This window comes from Notamacropus eugenii, chromosome 6 (assembly GCF_028372415.1).
Source record: "Notamacropus eugenii isolate mMacEug1 chromosome 6, mMacEug1.pri_v2, whole genome shotgun sequence".
In the NCBI taxonomy this organism is placed as follows: Eukaryota; Metazoa; Chordata; class Mammalia; order Diprotodontia; family Macropodidae; genus Notamacropus; species Notamacropus eugenii.
In genome coordinates, this window is record NC_092877.1 from 237,628,712 (window position 1) to 237,648,982 (window position 20,271).

The 20,271-nt window shown below is 37.8% G+C and overlaps 2 long non-coding RNA genes across 3 annotated transcripts in view; one reads left to right on the forward strand and one right to left on the reverse strand.

The window, feature by feature from the left end:
• Positions 1 to 387: 387 nt before the first annotated feature.
• Positions 388 to 20,271, forward strand: part of LOC140512777 (uncharacterized) — a 62,890-nt gene continuing 43,006 nt past the window's right edge. The window contains exons 1-2 of one of the 2 annotated variants that reach the window (XR_011969910.1): positions 388 to 608; positions 1,289 to 1,379. This is a non-coding gene — a long non-coding RNA (uncharacterized lncRNA). The remainder of the gene's footprint in view (positions 609 to 1,288; positions 1,380 to 20,271) is intronic. The other variant, XR_011969911.1, reaches the window with a different exon arrangement.
• LOC140512776 (uncharacterized) overlaps positions 5,967 to 20,271 on the reverse strand; it is a 76,795-nt gene continuing 62,490 nt past the window's right edge. Inside the window, exon 3 of the long non-coding RNA XR_011969909.1 lies at positions 5,967 to 9,698. This is a non-coding gene — a long non-coding RNA (uncharacterized lncRNA). The remainder of the gene's footprint in view (positions 9,699 to 20,271) is intronic.

Sequence of the window (20,271 nt, forward strand, 5' to 3'; positions counted from 1 at the left end):
ATCTGTAACTTGCATGTCAAAGAGAAAAATGCTATAATCAGTCAGAAGGAAAATAATTCAAATACTGAGAAGCCATATTCAGGATCACAAACAGTTTAATACTCACCACTATAAATAAGTAGCAGTTTGGAATGTGTTATTTTAGAAGGTAGAGGATATAGGATTATAACTAAGAATAATTTATCCAATCAACTGAGTGTAATCCTATAGGGGGAAAATGGGTCCTTAATGAAAATGAGCATTTCCAAGCATTCCTGATGAAAAGAACAGAGCTGCATAGAAACCCTGAAATACAAATACAGGAGTCAGAGGAACCATAAAAAGAATACCATGAATGAAAAAATCATAAACATCTAAGTAGGAATAAACTATTCACATTCTAATATAAGGAGATGATAAATGGAACTCCTCTGAATTCTTTTATCATTATGACTCATAAAGGATGTTTAAATAAATAGAAGACCTAGCAGTGATTTTTTATGTTTTGATGATTTTAAAAGGACAGAAAGCAAGGGGAAGAGGAATATTCTGAGGGGAAAAGGGAAAGGAAGTTAAGGAAAAGTTATTACAATTGGGGTGTTCAAGTAGAGATCTACAAGAAGGAGGAGGTAAGGTAAATTAACCAAATGAACTAGTAAAAGGAAGGAAGGACACACACAGTTGGGTACATTTCTTTAAATGGAGAAACAGTAGGGAAATGGAAGAAGGGAGAAAAAAGAATAAAAGGAAGATGAAATTAAGGGAGGAGTTAACCTGGATATACAAAAGATATTTAAGATATTTATACCTCTTATTGTGGTGGCAGAGAATTAGAAACTAGTCATTTGGTGAATGGTTGAACAAGTTGTGTTCAAATGGTCTAGAATACTATTGTATTGTACGAATGATTAAGGATGGTCTCAGAGAAACCTGAGAAGACTTGTATCAACTGATGCCAAATGAAGTGAGTAGAATGGAAACAATTTATGCAATGACAGTAATATTTTAAAGACTAATGACTGAAAAATGTATGATGACCAGTTTTGATTCCATAGGACTAATAATGAAATGTGCTACCTACATCATGATAGAGAGGTGGAAGTCTCAAAATGCAAAATGAGACTCTCCCTCCCCTGCCTCCCAGATATAACCGGTATGGAAATTTGTTTCCCTTGAATGTTTATAATTGTGATTTAGTTTTCCTTTCTTTAAGAGAGAGGTAAGGGGGGAAAATGTAGATTTTTGTTGATTGAAAAAGATATTTTTTAAAAAATTAAGAAAAATAAATCTTATTTGTCCTGGATTACAGTGTTATAGAGCTAGAGAAAACAGGAATCTCTGAAGCCAGCCAGTTAAATCTCTTCATTTTGTAGCAGAGGAAACACAGGGCTACAAGTATGGTAAGTGACTTACCCCAAATCACACAGATAGTTAAATATCATAGGCAAGATCTGAACCCACATTCTTGATTCCAAATTTAGTGCTCTTCCTACTAAACCATATTTCTTTGTGGTATGTTTCCTTAAGTTAACATAGTCTAACCTACTTATTTAAGGTTGCATAGTTTTAAATAGTAATCAATATAAATGATTGTATAAAGGATAAAGCCTTCCCAGCATAATACTGGGCACTTAAATCATTATGAACTAATCCTGATACTTGGGGTTTGGGAATTTACGCCTTTTTTGCATATTCATTTTATGCATGCCACTGAGTGATCCTCAGCTAGAAACATTTTTTGTAAATTTTTATTGGAGTCTAAATGTAAGATATTAATTGCATAGAAAACCTGTGTCTTAAAAATATGGAAAATGACAAGGATGACAGATTTTAGTATTGGGAAAACATTTCCACTTCTGAATTAAATGATAATGTCAGGTGTGAGTTCAACTATGAAAGAATTGTCTGATGTACAGGACACTGACACCTTTATTTTTATTTATCAGAGAATAGTTCAATACTATTTCTCATAGTTTCATGTTTTTCCAAAATGATTTCTAAGAGCTCTTGCTTGCAGATTATCAGCAAAGCATTAGATGGCAGTGTTCACATGAGTTTAGCAGGGAATTCACTGCAGTAATTTTTATTGTATATGCCTATAAATTTCTTCATTGTAGATTTTATACAGCTCTGACTAGAGTATTCCCATTTTTGCTGAACTCCCTCTGTGGCTTTAGATGGAAACAAAGAGAAAAAGTGTTTTATAAGAATGTTGTAGCCAAAGGATATCTTGTGACCTATAATCTTGTCCTATATCTTTTTAGAATTCTTTCAGTTATAATGTTTATGCAACAAGATACGAGACTAAGAGGTTGTTCTAATTAATGCCTTTTCAGGTATGTAAAATTATCCAAGACAGAACCAGCAAAGGATTCTGGCAGATCTGAGTTTTTCATAGCTTACCCATGGAGTTTCTTGGTTATTAAGAAAATTACATATGGAATCCAGGGGTCCCTTCACACATCAGCCCCTAGTGAGTTATTCTAGAATCAAGGTAACTTATGGTCAGGTTCTACTCAAATCTGTAGCTCAGAAGACCCCAATATGTTTACTACAACAAATCACACGATAGCAAAGTAAGCAACAAACAGAGGATCTCCCTGTGTACTCATAAGATACTATTCCCCATATGCCACCAGTAAAGACTGCAAACATATAAAAACAAAGGACAAACAAAAATAAACAGAAACATGTAGAGAACATGTGTCACCAAGGAACATGTATGATGGCCACAAGAAAAAGATATGTATGGCCAAGGCACATGCAAATCTGGGACAATCCACACCTCTGATGTTGAGTTGCCAATATAGTTGTATCATTTTATTATTCTCTCTGTTGGACATAGTGTTATCTTTGTTGGGCATCACTTTTGTGCACTGGTCATGGTATCACATCCGCCTGGTATATCTATTGGTCTTGTGGTCACTGATCATCTCTCTGTTTACCATCTGCTAAACTTTAGATATTTATCCTCTTCAAGGCTGTCTGTTACTCTCTGCTACTATCTTGTTTTTGTTTAGTTTTTTTAGTCATATCTGATTCTTCATGACCCGATTTGGAGTTTTCTTGGCAAACATAATGGAATGGTTTGCCGTTTCCTTCTCCAGCTCATTTTGCAGATGAGGAAACTGAGGCAAACAAGGTCAAGTGATTCGCCCAGGGTCACACAACTAGTAAATGTCTAACTCTAGGTTGACATTGTTAATTGTATGACCTAGCCTCTACCACCTACTGATGAGTAATAGCTAATAAGCTTCTCCTTATTAAGGGAAACTTACATTGCATATGGGTATGAGAGGTTTCTAAGGCATGGTAGAGAAATCCAGATTTCTTTCTAGTGAGGGAAAAAAAGTAAGAGCTCCTTTCACTTCCTTCACCCCAAAATAAGTTACACTTTTTAAACTTATGCCTCCACTTCTATAATTTCTACTTTTCCTCACCTTTTAATCTTTTCTAAATCCTCTGCAATCTAGCTTCCAGCCTTACTCAACTAAAACTGCTGTCTTCAGAGTTACCAAAGATCTCTGAAAAGCCAAATCTAATGAACTTAGTCTTTCATCCTTTCCGCTGAACCGGGACATTCCGCTGAACCCTTTGACACTATCGTTGCAGGTCATTCAATGGAGTAGCAGTGGCCCTGTGCTAGAAACAGGATTATTGACTGGTTATAATCAGTAAGGTGTGATGACCAGGAGGAAACAGGTACTGGAGCAGTGACTTCGGGCACTCAGTAGCAAACTTAGTAGACATATAGTATCTCTATACTTGTTCTCAGTTATCTCCTCATCCATCAAGGGTCCCAGTTCTTTCACATTGTTGAGGGAATTGAGCTGCATTTCAGAAAGCAAGAAACCCATGAGTTTAGTAAACACAACACAATACACGACCCTCTGTTGCCTGAACCAGAACTTCCAGCTAGTAACAAGGCAGGAAGATGAAAACCCCTGGTTTGTTGATACTTGAATAGAGTTCTTCATGCCACTTTTGGAAAAGATCTATCGACTAATGAAAGAGGAGACTATTGTCATCATCATCGTTGTTTTGTGTTTGTCTTTCATTGCTGAAGAAGACCATGCCATCAGAGAAATGATATGACTTGAACTTGACTTTCTTTTGAGTGAGGGAGGGCTGTGCAGGTCACTAGCCTCACTTCTCCTCCAGAGTCATCTGGATCCAGAGACCTGATATTCCTCAGGATGACTGCAGATGACTCAGGATGCATTGGGAGGCCTTAGGCCCTTCAGGCCAAGGTCTTTGCAGGCACTCACTTAGGGTGAGGCAACAGCCATTCATTGACTAGGTCTGTTTAAGAAGTAGCCCGAGCATGACCCCTTTAATGAGGTCAAGAAAAAGAAAGACATCGGGCTAGGTGGGAAACAGAAACAGTTACTATTGATAATCACTCTCAATCTAGGAGAGTCCAGAGGAGCCCTCAGGTAGGGCCCCAGTGGAATCCCAGTTTCAGAGTGCAGTAGGTTTAAGGTTTTGGGAGAGGACAGGAGAAAGGAGAGGAGAGGGGAGGGGAGGGAAAGGGAAGGGAGAGGAGAGGAGAGGAGAGGGCAGGAGAGGACAGGGAAATAGGAAAGGAGCCAGTAAAATGCAAATCAACTGGGCATCTTTTGGCCATCCAAGTTTACCTTCCTTTGGAGAGGAGAAGGAAGGGGACAGGGAGGGAGACAGGAGAGGAGGAGGTGAGTTACCCAGCTAGCATTCGGCCACCTGCATCTACTCACATGTGTTCATCCTTTGTTGCAGAAGAAGACCATGCCATCAGAGAAATGATGACATGACTTGCACTTGACTTTGCTTTGAGTGAGGGAGGGCTGTGCAGGTCACCAGCCTCATTTCTCCTCCAGAGCCCCATCCTTGATATAATACAAAAGGCAATAGAAATAGCACTAAAGAAAACAACGATGGGAAGTGCAGTTAGACTAAACCAAGTGTGCAGAGAAGTCAGTGCTTGCCACAGTTACAAACTCAAGGCCATCAGGGCGCCTAAGAGGGGAAGCAATGCCCAAACCAATGTTTCCATGTGGTTTGTACATTGCTTCTCTTCACACCCTATCTATGTTTTAGAGTGATCTCCTGGTTGTTTCTTGTCCATGGCGTTCCATCTCATAGCTCTGTGAATTTTGTGTGAGCTATTATTTCCCAAATCTGGAATGTCCTCCCTTGTCAATTCTACCTCTTTAAAAATTTTTACTCTCTTGGAAGCTCAGACCCAGCAGTATTTCCTTTAAGAGGCTTTTCCTAATTCTCACAATCATTAGTGCCTTCCTAAAAACATCTATTTATATTTATTTTGTATTTATCTTGAATTTTCTTGTCTACAAATATATAATATTCTTCTAGTAGAATATAAGTACCTTGAGGGCAGGGACTGTCTAAATTTCTTACTTATATGCCTAGGACATGGCACGTATTAGAATTTTTTTTTAATTAAATTTATTTATTTAACTTTTAACATTTATTTGCACAACATTTTGGGTTACAAATTTTCTCCCCTTTTATCCCCTCCCCCCCCAAACACCAAGCATTCTAATTGCCCCTATGACCAATCTGCTCTCTCTTCTATCATCCCTCTCTGCCCTTGTCTCCGTCTTCTCTTTGTCCTGTAGGGCCAGATAGCTTTCTATACCCCTTTACCTGTATTTCTTATTTCCTAGTGGCAAGAACATTACTCGACAGTTGATCCTAACACTTTGAGTTCCAACTTCTTTACCTCCCTCTCCACCCCTTCCCTTTGGAAGGCAAGCAATTCAATATAGGCCAAATCTGTGTAGTTTTGCAAATGACTTCCATAATAGTTGTGTTGTGTAGGACTAACTATATTTCCCTCCATCCTATCCTGTCCCCCATTACTTCTATTCTCTTTTGATCCTATCCCTCCCCATGAGTGTTGACCTCGAATTGCACTCTCCTCCCCATGCCCTCCCTTCTATCATCCCTCCCACCCTGCTTGTTCCCTTATCCCCCACTTTTCTGTATTGTGAGATAGGTTTTCCTACCAAAATGAGTGTGCATTTTATTCTTTCCTTTAGTGGAATGTGATGAGAGTAGACTTCATGTTTTTCTCTCACCTCCCCTCTTTATCCCTCCACTAATGAGTCTTTTGCTTGCCTCTTTGATGAGAGATAATTTGCCCCATTCAATTTCTCCCTTTGTCCTCCCAATATATTTCTCTCTCACTGCTTGATTTCATTTTTTTTTTAAGATATGATCCCATCCTCTTCAATTCACTCTGTGCACTCTGTCTCTATGTATGTGTGCGTGTGTGCATGTGTGTGTGTGTAATCCCACCCAGTACCCAGATACTGAAATGTTTCAAGAGTTACAAATATTGTCTTTCCATGTAGGAATGTAAACAGTTCAACTTTAGTAAGTCCCTTATGACTTCTCTTTGCTGTTTACCTTTTCATGGTTCTCTTCATTCTTGTGTTTGAAAGTCACATTTTTTTTTCAGCTCTGGTCTTTTCATCAAGAATACTTGAAAATCCTCTATTTCATTGAAAGACCAATTTTTCCCCTGAAGTATTATACTCAGTTTTGCTGGATAGGTGATTCTTGGTTTTAGTCCTAGTTCCTTTGACTTCTAGAATATCCTGTTCCATGCCCTTTGATCCCTTAGTGTAGAGGCTGCTAGATCTTGTGTTATCCTGATTGTATTTCCACAATACTTGAATTGTTTCTTTCTAGCTGCCTGCAATATTTTCTCCTTCACCTGGGAACTCTGGAATTTGGCCACAATGTTCCTAGGAGTTTCTCTTTTTGGATCTCTTTCATGCGGTGTTCTGCGGATTCCTTGAATATTTATTTTGCCCTCTGGTTCTAGAATCTCAGGGCAGTTTTCCTTGATAATTTCATGAAAGATGATGTCTAGGCTCTTCTTTCAGGTAGTCCCAAAATTTTTACATTGTCTCTCCTGAATCTATTTTCCAGGTCAGTTGTTTTTCCAATGAGATATTTCACATTATCTTCCATTTTTCCATTCTTCTGTCTTTGTTCTGTGATTTCTTGGTTTTGCATAAAGTCATTAGCCTCCATCTGTGCCATTCTAATTTTGAAAGAACTATTTTCTTCAGTGAACTTTTGAATCTCCTTTTCCATTTGGCTAATTCTGCTTTTGAAAGCATTCTTCTCCTCATTGGCTTTTTGAACCTCTTTTGCCAATTGAGTTAGGCTAGTTTTCAAGGTGTTAATTTCTTCAACATTTTTTTGGTTCTCCTTTAGCAGGGAGCTGATCTGCTGTTCATGCTTTGACTTCATGTCTCTCATTTCTCTTCCCAACTTTTCCTCTACCTCTCTAACTTGATTTTGAAAATTCTTTTTGAGCTCTTCCATAGCCTGAGCCCATTGGGTGGGCTGGGACACAGAAGCCTTGATTTCTGTGTCTTTGCCTGATGGTAAGCATTGTTCTTCCTCATCAGAAAGGAAGGGAGGAAATGCCTGTTCTCCAAGAAAGTAACCTTCTATAGTCTTATTTCTTTTCCCTTTTCTGGGCATTTTCCCAGCCAGTGACTTGACCTCTGAATATTCTCCTCACACCCACCTCGCCTCTTGATCCTCCCAGCCAGCGTTTGGGGACTGAGATTCAAATGCTGCTTCCAGCCTTAGGGCTTTTGTCAGGGGCAGGGCTGCTATTCAGTGTGAGAATTAAGTTCAGGTGGTCAGGTAGGGGCAGGGCCACCTCTCAGGCTCAGTTCCCTCAGGGGGTTTATGCACAGACCTTCCACAATGGATCCAGGCTCCTGCCTGCTTGGGGAGCCCCTGTCTGCAGCTGCCTCTCAGCTTCTACCGCCTGAATTATGGGGGCACCCCACTCCCCTCTCGACCCGCCAAAGAGACTCTCTCACGGAGCCCCGTTGCCTGTGGGTGGAGGGACTTGTGCAGCCGCTGGAGATCCCATCCCTGAAGCCCGCTCGGATCTTTTCCTCTTGGTGCCATGGATGCTGCAGGGCTGCACTCAGCTCCCAGTCCCAGCGCCCAGTCCGCAGCGCGAAGGACCCCCCGCGAGAGGTTTGCAGGTCTCTCCGGAACAGAAATCTCCCTCGCTCCAATATTCCGTGGCCTCTGGGTGCAGAATTCGCCGTGAGTTACTTCCCTGTAGCCGTTCTATGGGTTGTGGGTTCGGAGCTATGTGTATGTGCGTCTTTCTACTCCACCATCTTGGCTCCGCCCCCATGTATTAGAATTTTAAATAAATGTCAAGAGATCTAGAGGAAGTGCCTCAACACACTAAGTAGACCCACTGTGAAGGATATTCCTAGAGGATACAGGCAAGAGTTATCATATGGCAAAGGTTGGCCATCAGGGAGCCATTATATTATTATTTCATTGGGAAGGAATGATAAAATATCACTCTACATTTTGTTAAAAACTACTTAATCAACCTTGAAAGAAGTATACTATTGAAAAAGTTTAAAGCAGCCAATCTATTTGTAATGATAGATGAATTTTGGAGAGTTTTTGACATCTTTTATGATGCATAAATTATTGATTTAAATGAGACTATCTTTGCAACCTTGAGCCAATTGTTTTGGTGAAAAGTCAGATTGTTCCTTTTACTTCAAAGTCATGAACATCTAAATTAGAAGTCTTTGAAAGTAGAGAGTGGGTCAAAAAGAGCAATCTTTCACAGCTTGGATTTTCTCAGTAAACTTGTCTTGAATTTTTACTACTTGATTATAGGCTTTATTTCGTTTCCTCATTTTATATGTATACATAAGAATATATCCCCTGTAACATTCAGTTATGACAGCCAAATGCAATGTGGCCCAGTTTAAAAGGCAACAACTCTCTAAATTTCTTTTTCACAGGACATCTAATCTATTTTCACTTTCACAGAATGAAATTTCCTCTTTGTAATAGTAATGACAATGTCATTCTGAACCTTTTACTCTTATGTGATTTAAGGGAAAAAAGGAATTTTCATGTAGAGTTCATGTTCTATGTGGCCTACATTTCAAAACCAATAAAAGATATACAAGGAGTATAAACCAGCATTACCACTATTAATGCTGTCATGTGCTTGTTTTCTTTCAAACTTTGTAAATGTAATTTACTTATATTGTAAATATTGTATTTATATTGTAATATATATTCTTATTTGTTGAACAGACTGTGAGCAAGGACTCAAGAAAGATGGGAGAACACTGGGGCAAAAACTTTAGTACATATTAGCACAAAGTTAAGCTCATTGAAGGCAGCCACTGTTTCATATTTGCATTTAGAGTCCCTGTGCCTAGCATGATGCTTAATTCATACCAAGTGCTTACAGTGCTTACTGATCGACTGATACTAAACTAATTTTGCAAAAACTTCTTTATACAATTTCAACAAATGAGAGAATGTCCCCAAAATACTCAACATTTTTTAAACCACAAAATTCGCCTCTGGAGGACCATAAACAAAAGGATAATTTTCTTTGCATGGTTGGAGAAAGGCAAAAGTGTTTGAAATATGAAGAAGCAAGCCATGAAATACTAGAAAGCTTCAGTCCCTTTGTATTTTCTCTGCATTTTAAATACTTTTTAAAAAGGACAGACTTAGTGCTTGTTTTACCTACAGTTGCAAAATTCACCAAGAGATTGAGGGAAAAAACATTTTTTTCTCCCAAAAGCAATTCAAGATGAAAACTGTCACTCTCATGTTTTATTCAGAAGCTTTGGTTTGCTGTTTGGAGTATGTATTATTCTTTTTTCCATAAATCTGTATCAACTCTGCAAATAAAATTAAAAAAAAAATTAAAAATTTTAGTTACCATTAAATAAAAAGATTGTTATGTATTTTGAGATCAAAACTTTCAAACTTGTATCAAGAAACAATTCTTATCCCATGACTTGTTTTTTTACATGACAGCAGGAAGCAGGATCCCAATCCAGATCAGAGGACATAGACATCCCTACATCTTACCTCAAAATGCCCCCCTGCCAACATCCCCTGTCCACAATACTGGATGAAATTCTTCCCTCTCCTGATAACATATTCCACATAATCATTTAATTGCCAGATCTTGCCATTTCTACATTCACAACACATTTTGAATCAGAACTTATCTCATTTTACACATAGCTACCACCTTAGTTCAGGACCCCATCTTACTTAGATCACTGAAATGACCTCTCTACTTCAAGTTTCTTCCCACTCTAGTCTAGCTTCCACACAGCTGGCAAAATGATTTCATTAAGCATACCTCTGATTCATGTCAATACCCTACTCAAACTTTGTAGATTCCTTTTGGCCTTTAGCACAAAATAAAAAGTCTACCATTTAGCATTGACAGCCCTTCACCTGACCATAAGCTACCTTTCTAGCCTCACTAAATGTAAGACTTTACATTCTTTGACTTAAACCATTTCTTACCAAGACTTCCCTATTTTACTCACACTAGCCTTTAGTCAGTTTAACCCTTTGACCATAGTTAAAATGTAAATACAGTTTGTGGTAACATTGACTTCTCCATTTCCCCTGTTAGAGGTGATCCTAATACCAGCACCTTCTTAGTTCAGATTCATTGTTGGGATGAAATAACACATCATGAGTGTTGAACAGTTAACAAAAGAGGTTTACTTTGCTCTAACCCAGTAAGAATATTCATCAAAGGTATAGTGACACTTAGCTCCTATAGATGCAGCCTCCCTTATCTCCATATGGAAACACAGCTGGTCAGCACGGTGAGATGTGTGTGTGTGTGTGTGTGTGTGTGTGTGTGTGTGTGTGTGTCTGTGATCTTTAGGCATCTACCAAATCATGGGGCCCCAAATCCATGTGGTTGAGGCTTCATATGCCCTTAAGTGACCAGAAAGTTGTGCCAAATGAGGCAAAGGACAATCAGGTCTTAGGGATCCCTTTGTGGCTTTTTGGGAAAAAATTAATCTTTGTTATGGGAATTTTGGTGTTATCACATCCCTTAAACTAGTTTAGGAAAGTGGTAGCTTCTAGAGGGTATGCATGTGTCAGATACTGATTCCGGATGATCTTGAATGATTAGGATATCTTAGCATTATGCATGCTTAAGCAAGTTGGGGAAAAATTTTGGATTTCTATCCCAGGAGAAGTATAATATATTTCTGTGGTGAAGATCAGCTAAACTTCATATCAAAGTAGGAAAAGACATTAGAATGTGTGTTTAATCTACTTAACCACAGAATCTGGGGTCTGCTTTTCATGCAGTGGTATTGAAGAGACAGGAATTCAAAGGAACACTCCAGTGAGAAAGTCTGTGTCATTCTCCAAAGGTAACATTAAGGATTTTCTCTTAGTGAAACTACAGGAAGGGGATTCCATGGTTTGGTGTTTTATTGCTAGAAGCTTGAGCTTTTCTGAGAGAAGCTATAAAGCTCAACTAGACCATTAGGTGAACTTATATTCAACCTGCAGCACACAAAAGAGCAGTGAGTCCTATAGTAGCCACCAAGGAGCCTGCAAGGAGCATTATGAGAAATCATTCCAACTGGGGAAAATAAGCAGTATAGCTGAGGTCATCAGAAAAGAAAGGAAAAGTGATCTACTGTGGTAGAACAAGGGGGTTCTAAATCACAATAGGGAGTTCCCATTATACAACCTTGTAGGACTTGGGCAAGAGGATTATAATTCCCTTGAAGGAGTGTATGGCATTTGATTCTTTCTTCCTATCAATGAAACTTGCTTTGGCCATATTATGGCCAATGCTAGCAAGTGTGTGGTTAGTATCACCGTATTACTATGTCCATTTAAGAGTTGTTGGGTTTTTTTGGTGGGGGGTAAGGTAGGGGGGAGGTTAGGCTAAGATAAGTGAGACTTTTCCACTAGTCAAATTTCTTTGAACAATTCCTACCAGAGGCTATTTCTGTCTAGTAAACAGATACGTTCTTTGAAGAGCCTGAAATGATCTGCCAAACTAAGTTAACGTATCCTTTGATTCATTAAGTAGAGTAAAGAGAAAGATATTTAAGATTATTTTGGAAAACAAAAGAAAGTGAAGGATAGATTACTCAGAAGCCTCATACGTGTGTATTTGTGTGTATTGGACACAATCACTGTGTGGAGTCTATTTGACAGCTTATTTGTTACAAGGAGTTGTTTTTCTTCTTGGATAATTGGGGGAAGGAATGGGGTAGAGTGAGGTTATTAAATTGTGATGCTTTCAAAGAGAGAGAGAGACTGATAGACAGAAAGAGAGCCATTATAACATTAAAAAAAAACAGGAAAGAGGAGAAAGTTCAGAAGAAAGCATAGACAAGAACTGTTTTTTTTAAAGTAATGTGAAGAATTTATTATATACTTTTAAAAAAGCAAGTGATATAAAATATAGAAAAAGAGAAACTCTTTTTTGTAGTCTGTTTCTGAATTTTTTGGTGTGTAACCAGAATATTAAAAAAATTAAAATCTACACAGAGGAATTTAAGGGAGTGACATGGTCAGAGCTACCCTTAAAGAAAAATACTTTGTTAGCTGTATGGAGAATGGGTTAAAGTGGGCAGAGACTTGAGGCAGGTAGACTGATTAGAAGGATATTGTAATAATCCAAGAGAGAGGTGATGAGAAACTGAACTAAATTGGTGTGAGTAGAGAGAAGTGTTCTGATGGGAGAGACTGTTATAGCAGAGGTAGAAACAGCAAGAATTGTCAACTGATTGGATATGTGGATAAGGAAGATTAATGAGTGGAGGATAGCAACACGGTTACAAGCTAGGTAATCTAAAAGAATGGTGGTACCTTTAACAGAAAAAGAAGTCTAAGAAAGCATAGAATAATGAGTTCTGTTTTAGCCATGTTGGATTTGAGTACATCCAGCTTGAAATGTTTGCAATTTGTGATGTAGGACTCAAAATGGATATGCAGATTTGTGAGTCATCTGGATGGAGAGGATAATTAAACTCAGGGCAGCCTGATGATGTCACCAAGTGAGAAAACATAGGGAGAAAAGAGAAGAGTCATCAGGACAGAGCCTTGGGAAACATCCAAGTAAGATGTAAATAATGAGCCAGCAAGAGAGATTGAGGACTGGTTAAGTATGAAGAAAACCAGGAAAGATGAGTGTTACAAAGATCCATAGAAGAGATAGTATGGAGAAGGAGGGGTTGGTTAACAAACTCAAATGATAGGAACAATAAGAATGAAGATTTAGAAAATACCTGTCATATTTGACAATTAATGTATCATTGATAATTTTGGAGAGAGCACTTTCACTTGAATTGTAGGGCTGGAAGTCAGATTGATGCAGAAAGGGAGGAGAGATACAGAGAAATGTGCATTCATAAAAGGAAAACAACTTTCAAGGGGTTAGCAATCACTTTAATCAAGCACATGTATCATTCCTTTAGCCAAGTATATATATCATTCAGTTAGTTCAGGGAGTCAGCACCCTGAATTTCAAAGAAAATACAGAGAAATCAAAAGATCAACAGACATGGCTTCCTCTATCTGAATTCAACAGACTATTGGACCCCAACTGTCTGACCATAGTTACCAGAGAGGAAAGCATGACATCTGGGTTCTCAAACCTGGGGGGCTCCTTAGTGGCTTCCCAGAGTCCTCATCTGGCATTCAGACCTTCCTACCAAAAACTAATCCCCAAAATAAAATCTCAGCCTCAGAGTATTTATGCCTTTTTTAGAACCAGAGGGTATCCCAACCCTTGGGAACCAGTACCTCCTTAACAAAAGCTGTGGGTATTCCTACAGATCTTCCCAAATCAAACTCCCCTTAATGGGCAGGCCCATTAATGGGTAGGGAAGATCTTTAATCACATTAACAATACAAATATATATATATACATATATTATACTATTTCTACTTAAAGAAACTCTTGTTTCTGTACTTTACTCCTAGTAAAGACTCTTGATTGATAAAGGCAAGATTTCATCAGGCGCTTGATTATACTAAAACAAAAATAGCAAAAGATCCTATTTTGATCATCATCACAGGAGGAAGGATAGATTCGAGTGGGGAGAGACTAAAATATGGTGATGGCTATGTGAGCAGAAAAAAGGGGGTATTGGGAGAGGCAGAACCAACAAGACTGAGCATTGGACATGTAAGGGATGAGTGAGAATGCATGGGTGACTGTAATATGCAGTCAGATGGACAACTATGCTGCAATATATGTATACACATATATTTGAGGCAGACAGTACAAATAGACAGTGAATTGAATTCAGAATTGAATAGGAAGAGGAAGATTGGTTCAATTGCCTTTGAGAAAATGCAAAATTACTTTAATAATCTACTTCTTCAGATGCAAAGACCTATTCTTTTTTAATCACAAATAGCCTTCAAGTGATGTTGCATGTATCTAGAGTATACCACTGAAGTCTCTGAAGAACTGACATGAAAGGGAAATACATGGGGAAGTGTGAACAGGCTACAACATCACAAACAAGATATGATGTACGAGTAACTGCATAAAGTCTATCATCCAAGAAATATACCAACAAAAGGGATGTGCATTCTCCATTGCACAATTATGCTGAATAGCCATAGCACCGTATTAACAAGTCTCAAATACCACTGTGTTAGAAATGACATCTGAAGAGTTATTAAAAATCTGTGGAAAGAAACTAAAGATTATATCAATATCTATCAAGTATGTTATGTACATTATTAATCACTGAATGGGCATTGGGCATCGCCTCAATCAAACTGAGAACTGGGAAAGACCTTAGCTTAAAAGGTTCAAAGTCTCCTACTACAAACAGGGCCATCTCCAGTCTTTCAGATTTATAGCTTGCTACTGGAACTAGATGGCTCTGGAGGAGAAAGTGAGGTTGGTGATTTTTCACAACCCTCCCTCCCTGAAATCCAATTTACTTTCAAGTCATGGCATCACCTTTCTGATGCTATGGTCCTCTTTGAAAATGAAGGACAAGTGACAACAGAAAACAAATGCCATGTCACCCAATTAAAGACAACAAAAATGAAACATGGAATGGAGTCCAGAAAATAAGTGTACTAGAAATTCTAAATTATATTCATTAGCAGTTCAATGAAAAATTTCAAAATAAAGATAACAAGGAACCAAAGCAGCTCAAGGAACAAAATAAACAATTCTACAATAAAAAAAAATTAATATAGAGGACTCAGAAGCAGAGAAACTAGAAGAAAGAAGCCTGAAAGAAGAAGGATCTGCAAAATTTGGGGTTATCTATATGGTCACAAGAAATCCGATGCAGTGAAAATTCAGTTTAGATTAAATAAGAAAGAGAAAGCTTGCATACCATTAATACAGTAAACTAGGGAACAGTTATAAAAGAGAGGAAGTTAAAATTCTTATCTTTCAGAAAAACTGAAAAATGATATAGCGTATGTCTACCCCCAAAAGCTAAAAGCACCAATAATCACTCCAAATATAGGCCAATTACATGCTTATAAAATGTACAGTCACATTTGCACCAATTGTGGCAGGGCAGGGTGGGAGTGTGGGGTTGTATGGTCCTTTGGAGCCAGTATGTGAGTTTCCGTACCTACACAGGGATATTGAATTTTTGTCAGACCATTGAAGGTTCTATCCCTGGCAGCACCCATGAGATGATATTTTAAGGCCAAGGTCTAAAACTAGACAACTGGAGAATGCTATCACAAATGTGGAAAGCACTTTGGAGAGCTTTGCCAAATATTTCTACTTAGGAGTGGAAAATTGCCAGAGCATGAGACAAAGCAGACTTTCTTGTGAATGAAACCAACATCTATACCTCTGCTAAAACTCTAAAGCATAGCTTGAAAAACTTTGCTGATGAATTTGCCAAACTTTAGGATTATAAGAGAAACAGATGGGAAGATCTGAAGCCAAAACAGTTGAATAAAACTCATGTAACCAAAAAAAAAGTGAAATAAGATTATCTCACAACAAAATAAAATAAAAAGATCCATAGATCAGCATGTCATATAATGAACTATATTGAATTACAATGAGCTCTAGTGGATGTCACCTGAATAAGTTGTCATCAATAGTTTTACAGACAGAGCTGACACACAGAAAATAAAGGTTATAAAAGGCACTGGGATTTACCATCTGCCTTGCCATTGCATCCTCTTGATTACTGGATCTTACTTCTACCTTGCCACTGTACCCTCCAGATCCCCAGAGCCTTACCCTGCCACTCCACCCTAAGTACCATTGAGCTTTGCAATCTGAACTGTCACCAGTCCCTCAAGTGTTCTTAAAAATGTGTGGTTTCTTCCATTGGAATGTAAGTTCTGGAACTGTCTCCTTTTTTTATTTGCATTTTTACTGTTTAGCACAGTGCTTGTCATATAGTAAGGACTTAATAAATACTTTTCATTCATTCATTCAATCAATATATTAAATAATTTATAGCCTATATCATTAAAGTATGAATAGAAGAAATAATTTATTGTCCAGGTAGAAAGTGTTTGCCCCCAAATCCCAGGAACATGTTATCAATTTGTTCATTATTGAACAAACTGAACAAAAGTACCATAAAATATATACTGCCTTTATTGATTATTACAAAACTTTTGACTCAAATCTGAATGCACAGCTTATTCAAATACTAAAAATATATAAAAGATCCAAATGTAGTGATGATGCTAGAGTATTTGATGACCACATTGAAAACATCTGTTTAAAACATGTCAACACAATGATGTCAAGAACAATTGATAGATTGTATTTTTCAGGTATGTAGTTTAAGTCTAGGATGGAGAGTGTTGGGGTGGGGATGGAATAAGCATTTATATTGCATTGTGTATGTGCCAGGCATTGTGCTAAGTGCTTTTTCAAACACTATTTCATTTGATCCTTACAACAACCCTGCAAGGTGGGTACTATTATTATCTTAATTTTACAACTGAGAAAACTGAGGCAAACAGAAGGAAGTTAAGTGACTTACCCAGGGTCCTGCAGCTAATAAGTACATGAGGTCAAATTGAATTCAGGTCTTTCTGACTCCAGACCTAGCCCTCTATCTACTATATCCCCAATTACTTCTAAATATAGTTCTAACTATATATTATCCTTTTTCTAAATAGAACTAAATATTGCTTTCAAATTAAAAACAAAATCAAACCAAAATAACTTACTAATTATTTGATACACATGAATGACATCAAACTAGATAATTCCCCTAGAAAACACATTAGACATCTCTTTCAACTCATGGAATTCTCCACTGATTTTAAAATGTCATTGGGACTCAACAAGTATAAAATTCTTATCATATGCTAAGGAATGAGAGACTTAAAGCCTTGGATTTGAATTGGGAGGTCCAATTGACCTAATGGATGAAGGTAACACTGCATAGTACATAGAATAATAAAACCCAGCAGAATAGTATCTTCTCCTAAGTTCATTTTTATTTGAACTCCACTGAATAAAATGGGAATATTTTTCTCCCATAATAGTAATAATGCATGAAATTTCTGTGGTGCAAAGAACTTTACATGCTTCCTTCAGTATTCCGCTAAAATCCCACCTTCTATAGGAAACTTTTCCATATTCCCTTAATTGCTACTATCTTTTCTTCTGAGATCGTCTTCTTTCTACATGGTCTATTTCTGGTACTAGAGTATCTAGGTATTGTATATACCTAGTAACTTACATTGCTTTCTTAATTAGAATGTAATCTCATTGAGAGCACGGATGGTTTTTGCATTTTTTAATTTATTTGTATCCCTAGTTCTTTGCACAGGACCTAGCATATATAAAAAAATTTTTATTAACTTTACTATTCAATCTTAAAAATTATTAGACAGTAGTAGATGAGACCTATGAAAGACACCTTTCCTAATTCCTTATTCTGTGATTAGGTTTCCAGTAGTTCAAATGGATCTGGATTTGCCAGTTTCTATAGAAAAAAATTGAGTCTTTACTGATTCACTTGTTGTATTAATTCTATGTGATAGGGACCCAAACTTTATCCTTCAAGATCAAAGACTTAGATAATAGAAATAGGCATACAAATATATTTGAAGGCATGAAGGGCAATAACCCAATAACCCAAGTGAATTATATGGAAAATGGATCTTATATTTCTGAAATAGATTGAAAAGCTGACTCTGTTAAAAGTAGGTTGACCCAGTGGTCTATGAACCACATCCAAGGTTAAATAAGAGACTGTCAGTAGAAAGGCTTGAGTCATATAACACTGAATCACAATGCAAGACAACAGCAAGGGCATTTTCCTTAACATTTCCTAAATGGTTCATTTTAACTCCTGTGGTGCCATGGGAAGACTGCTTCCTAAAGTTTGTCAGCTAGGTGAGGCACTGAAAGAAAATGTTGGACTCAGAATCAGGAAGACCTGAGTTGGAATCCAACCAAGTACTTTTTAGCTTTGACTATGGGCAAGTCATTTAATGTCCCTCAGTCTTTGTTTGTTGTCTACTCCCAGGGTGGTTGTGAGGATCAAATGAGATCACATGCATAAAGCACTGTGCAAACCTTAAAGCAGTGTACAAATGTTAACTATTAACATTTTTAGAGTATCAATACTCACAAAATGAATGATCAGGAGTGTATCCTTGTTGGAAATATCAGAAAATGCATTAATCTTGATCATTTTGGGGAGAAAATTTGAGGTCTTTTACTAGGATTTTGGACCTGTGATTTTATCGGTCTAGGAAGCTATTGGGGAATGGGGCTACCTCTACCAATTCAGATCAATTTTTAACTTATAGTCGTAGAGTTTCCTAGAGCACTGATATTTTAAGTAACCTGTCTGGGGTTTTTGTGGTTGTTTGGTTAGTCATGTTTGACTCTTTCTGATCTCATGGACCACAGCATGCCAGGCCTTCTACACTCCACTATGTTTTGATGTCTGTCCAAATTCACTTTGGCTGTTTTCATGACACTATATATCCTTTCCATCCTCTTTCCCTTTTCCTTTGGCCTTCAGTGTGTCCCAGTATCAGGGTTTTATTTTTAGCTGAGTCCTGTCTCCTCATTACGTGGCCAATTAAGCTTCAGCTTCAGTATTTTGACTTTCTGTTGAATAGCCTGAATTAATTTCTTTAATTATTGACTGATTTGATCTCCTTGCTGTCCAAGAGACTGTCAGAAGTCTGCTCCAGCACCACAATTTGAAAGCATTGATTCTGCAGCACTCAGCCTTCCTTATAGTCCAACTCTCACAGCTATACATTGCTACTGGAAAAACCATAGCTTTGATTTTATGGATCTTTGTTCATAAGGTGATGTCTCTGCTTTTCATTATGCTGTCCAGATTTGCCATAGCTTTCCTTCCAAGTAGCAAGCATCTTTTAATTTCATGATTGCAGTCCCTGTCTACAGTGATTTTTGAGCCCAAGAATATAAAATTTGCAACTGCTTCCATTTCTTCTCCCTCTATTTGCCAGGAAGTGGTGGGACCAATTGCCAAGAACGTAGTTGTTATTTTTTTTTTTTATGCTAAGCTTCAAGCCAGTTTTTACACTCTCCTCTTTCACCCTCATCAAGAGGCTTCTTAATTCCTCTTCATTTTCTGCCATCAGTGTGGCATCATCTGCTTATCTAAGATTGTTGATATTTTTTCCAGTAACAACCTTAATTCTGGCTTTTTATTCACTTGGTTTGGCATTTCACATTATGTACTCTGCATATAAATTAAATAAGGTAATAATATACAGCCCCGTCATACTCCTTTTCCAATCTTAAACCAATCATTTGTTCCGTGTTTGCTTTTAACTGTTGCCTGGGGTTACACAGCCAATATGTGTCAAAAGCAGAACTTCATTTCTTTTTTATTTATTTATTTATTTTATTTAACTTTTAACATTTATTTTCACAACATTTTGGGTTACAAATTTTCTCCCCTTTTATCCCCTCCCCCCCAGACCCCAGCATTCTAATTGCCCCTGTGATCAATCTGCTCTCTCTTCTATCATCCCTCTCTGCCCTTGTCTCCGTCTTCTCTTTTGTCCTGTAGGGCCAGATAGCTTTCTTTACCCCTTAACCTGTATTTCTTATTTCCTAGTGGTAAGAACATTACAGTTGATCCTAACACTTTGAGTTCCAACTTCTTTAGCTCCCTCCCTCTCCACCCCTTCCCTTTGGAAAGCAAGCAGTTCAATATAGGCCAAATCTGTGTAGTTTTGCAAATGATTTCCATAATAGTTGTGTTGTGTAGGACTAACTATATTTCCCTCCATCCTATCCTGTCCCCCATTACTTCTATTCTCTTATGATCCTTTCCCTCCCCATGAGTGTTGACCTTGGATTGCATTCTCCTCCCCATGCCCTCCCCTCTATCCTCCACCCCACCCTGCTTGTGCCCTTGTCCCCCACTCTCCTGTATTGTGAGATAGGTTTTCCTATCAAAATGAGTGTGCATTTTATTCTTTCCTTTAGTGGAA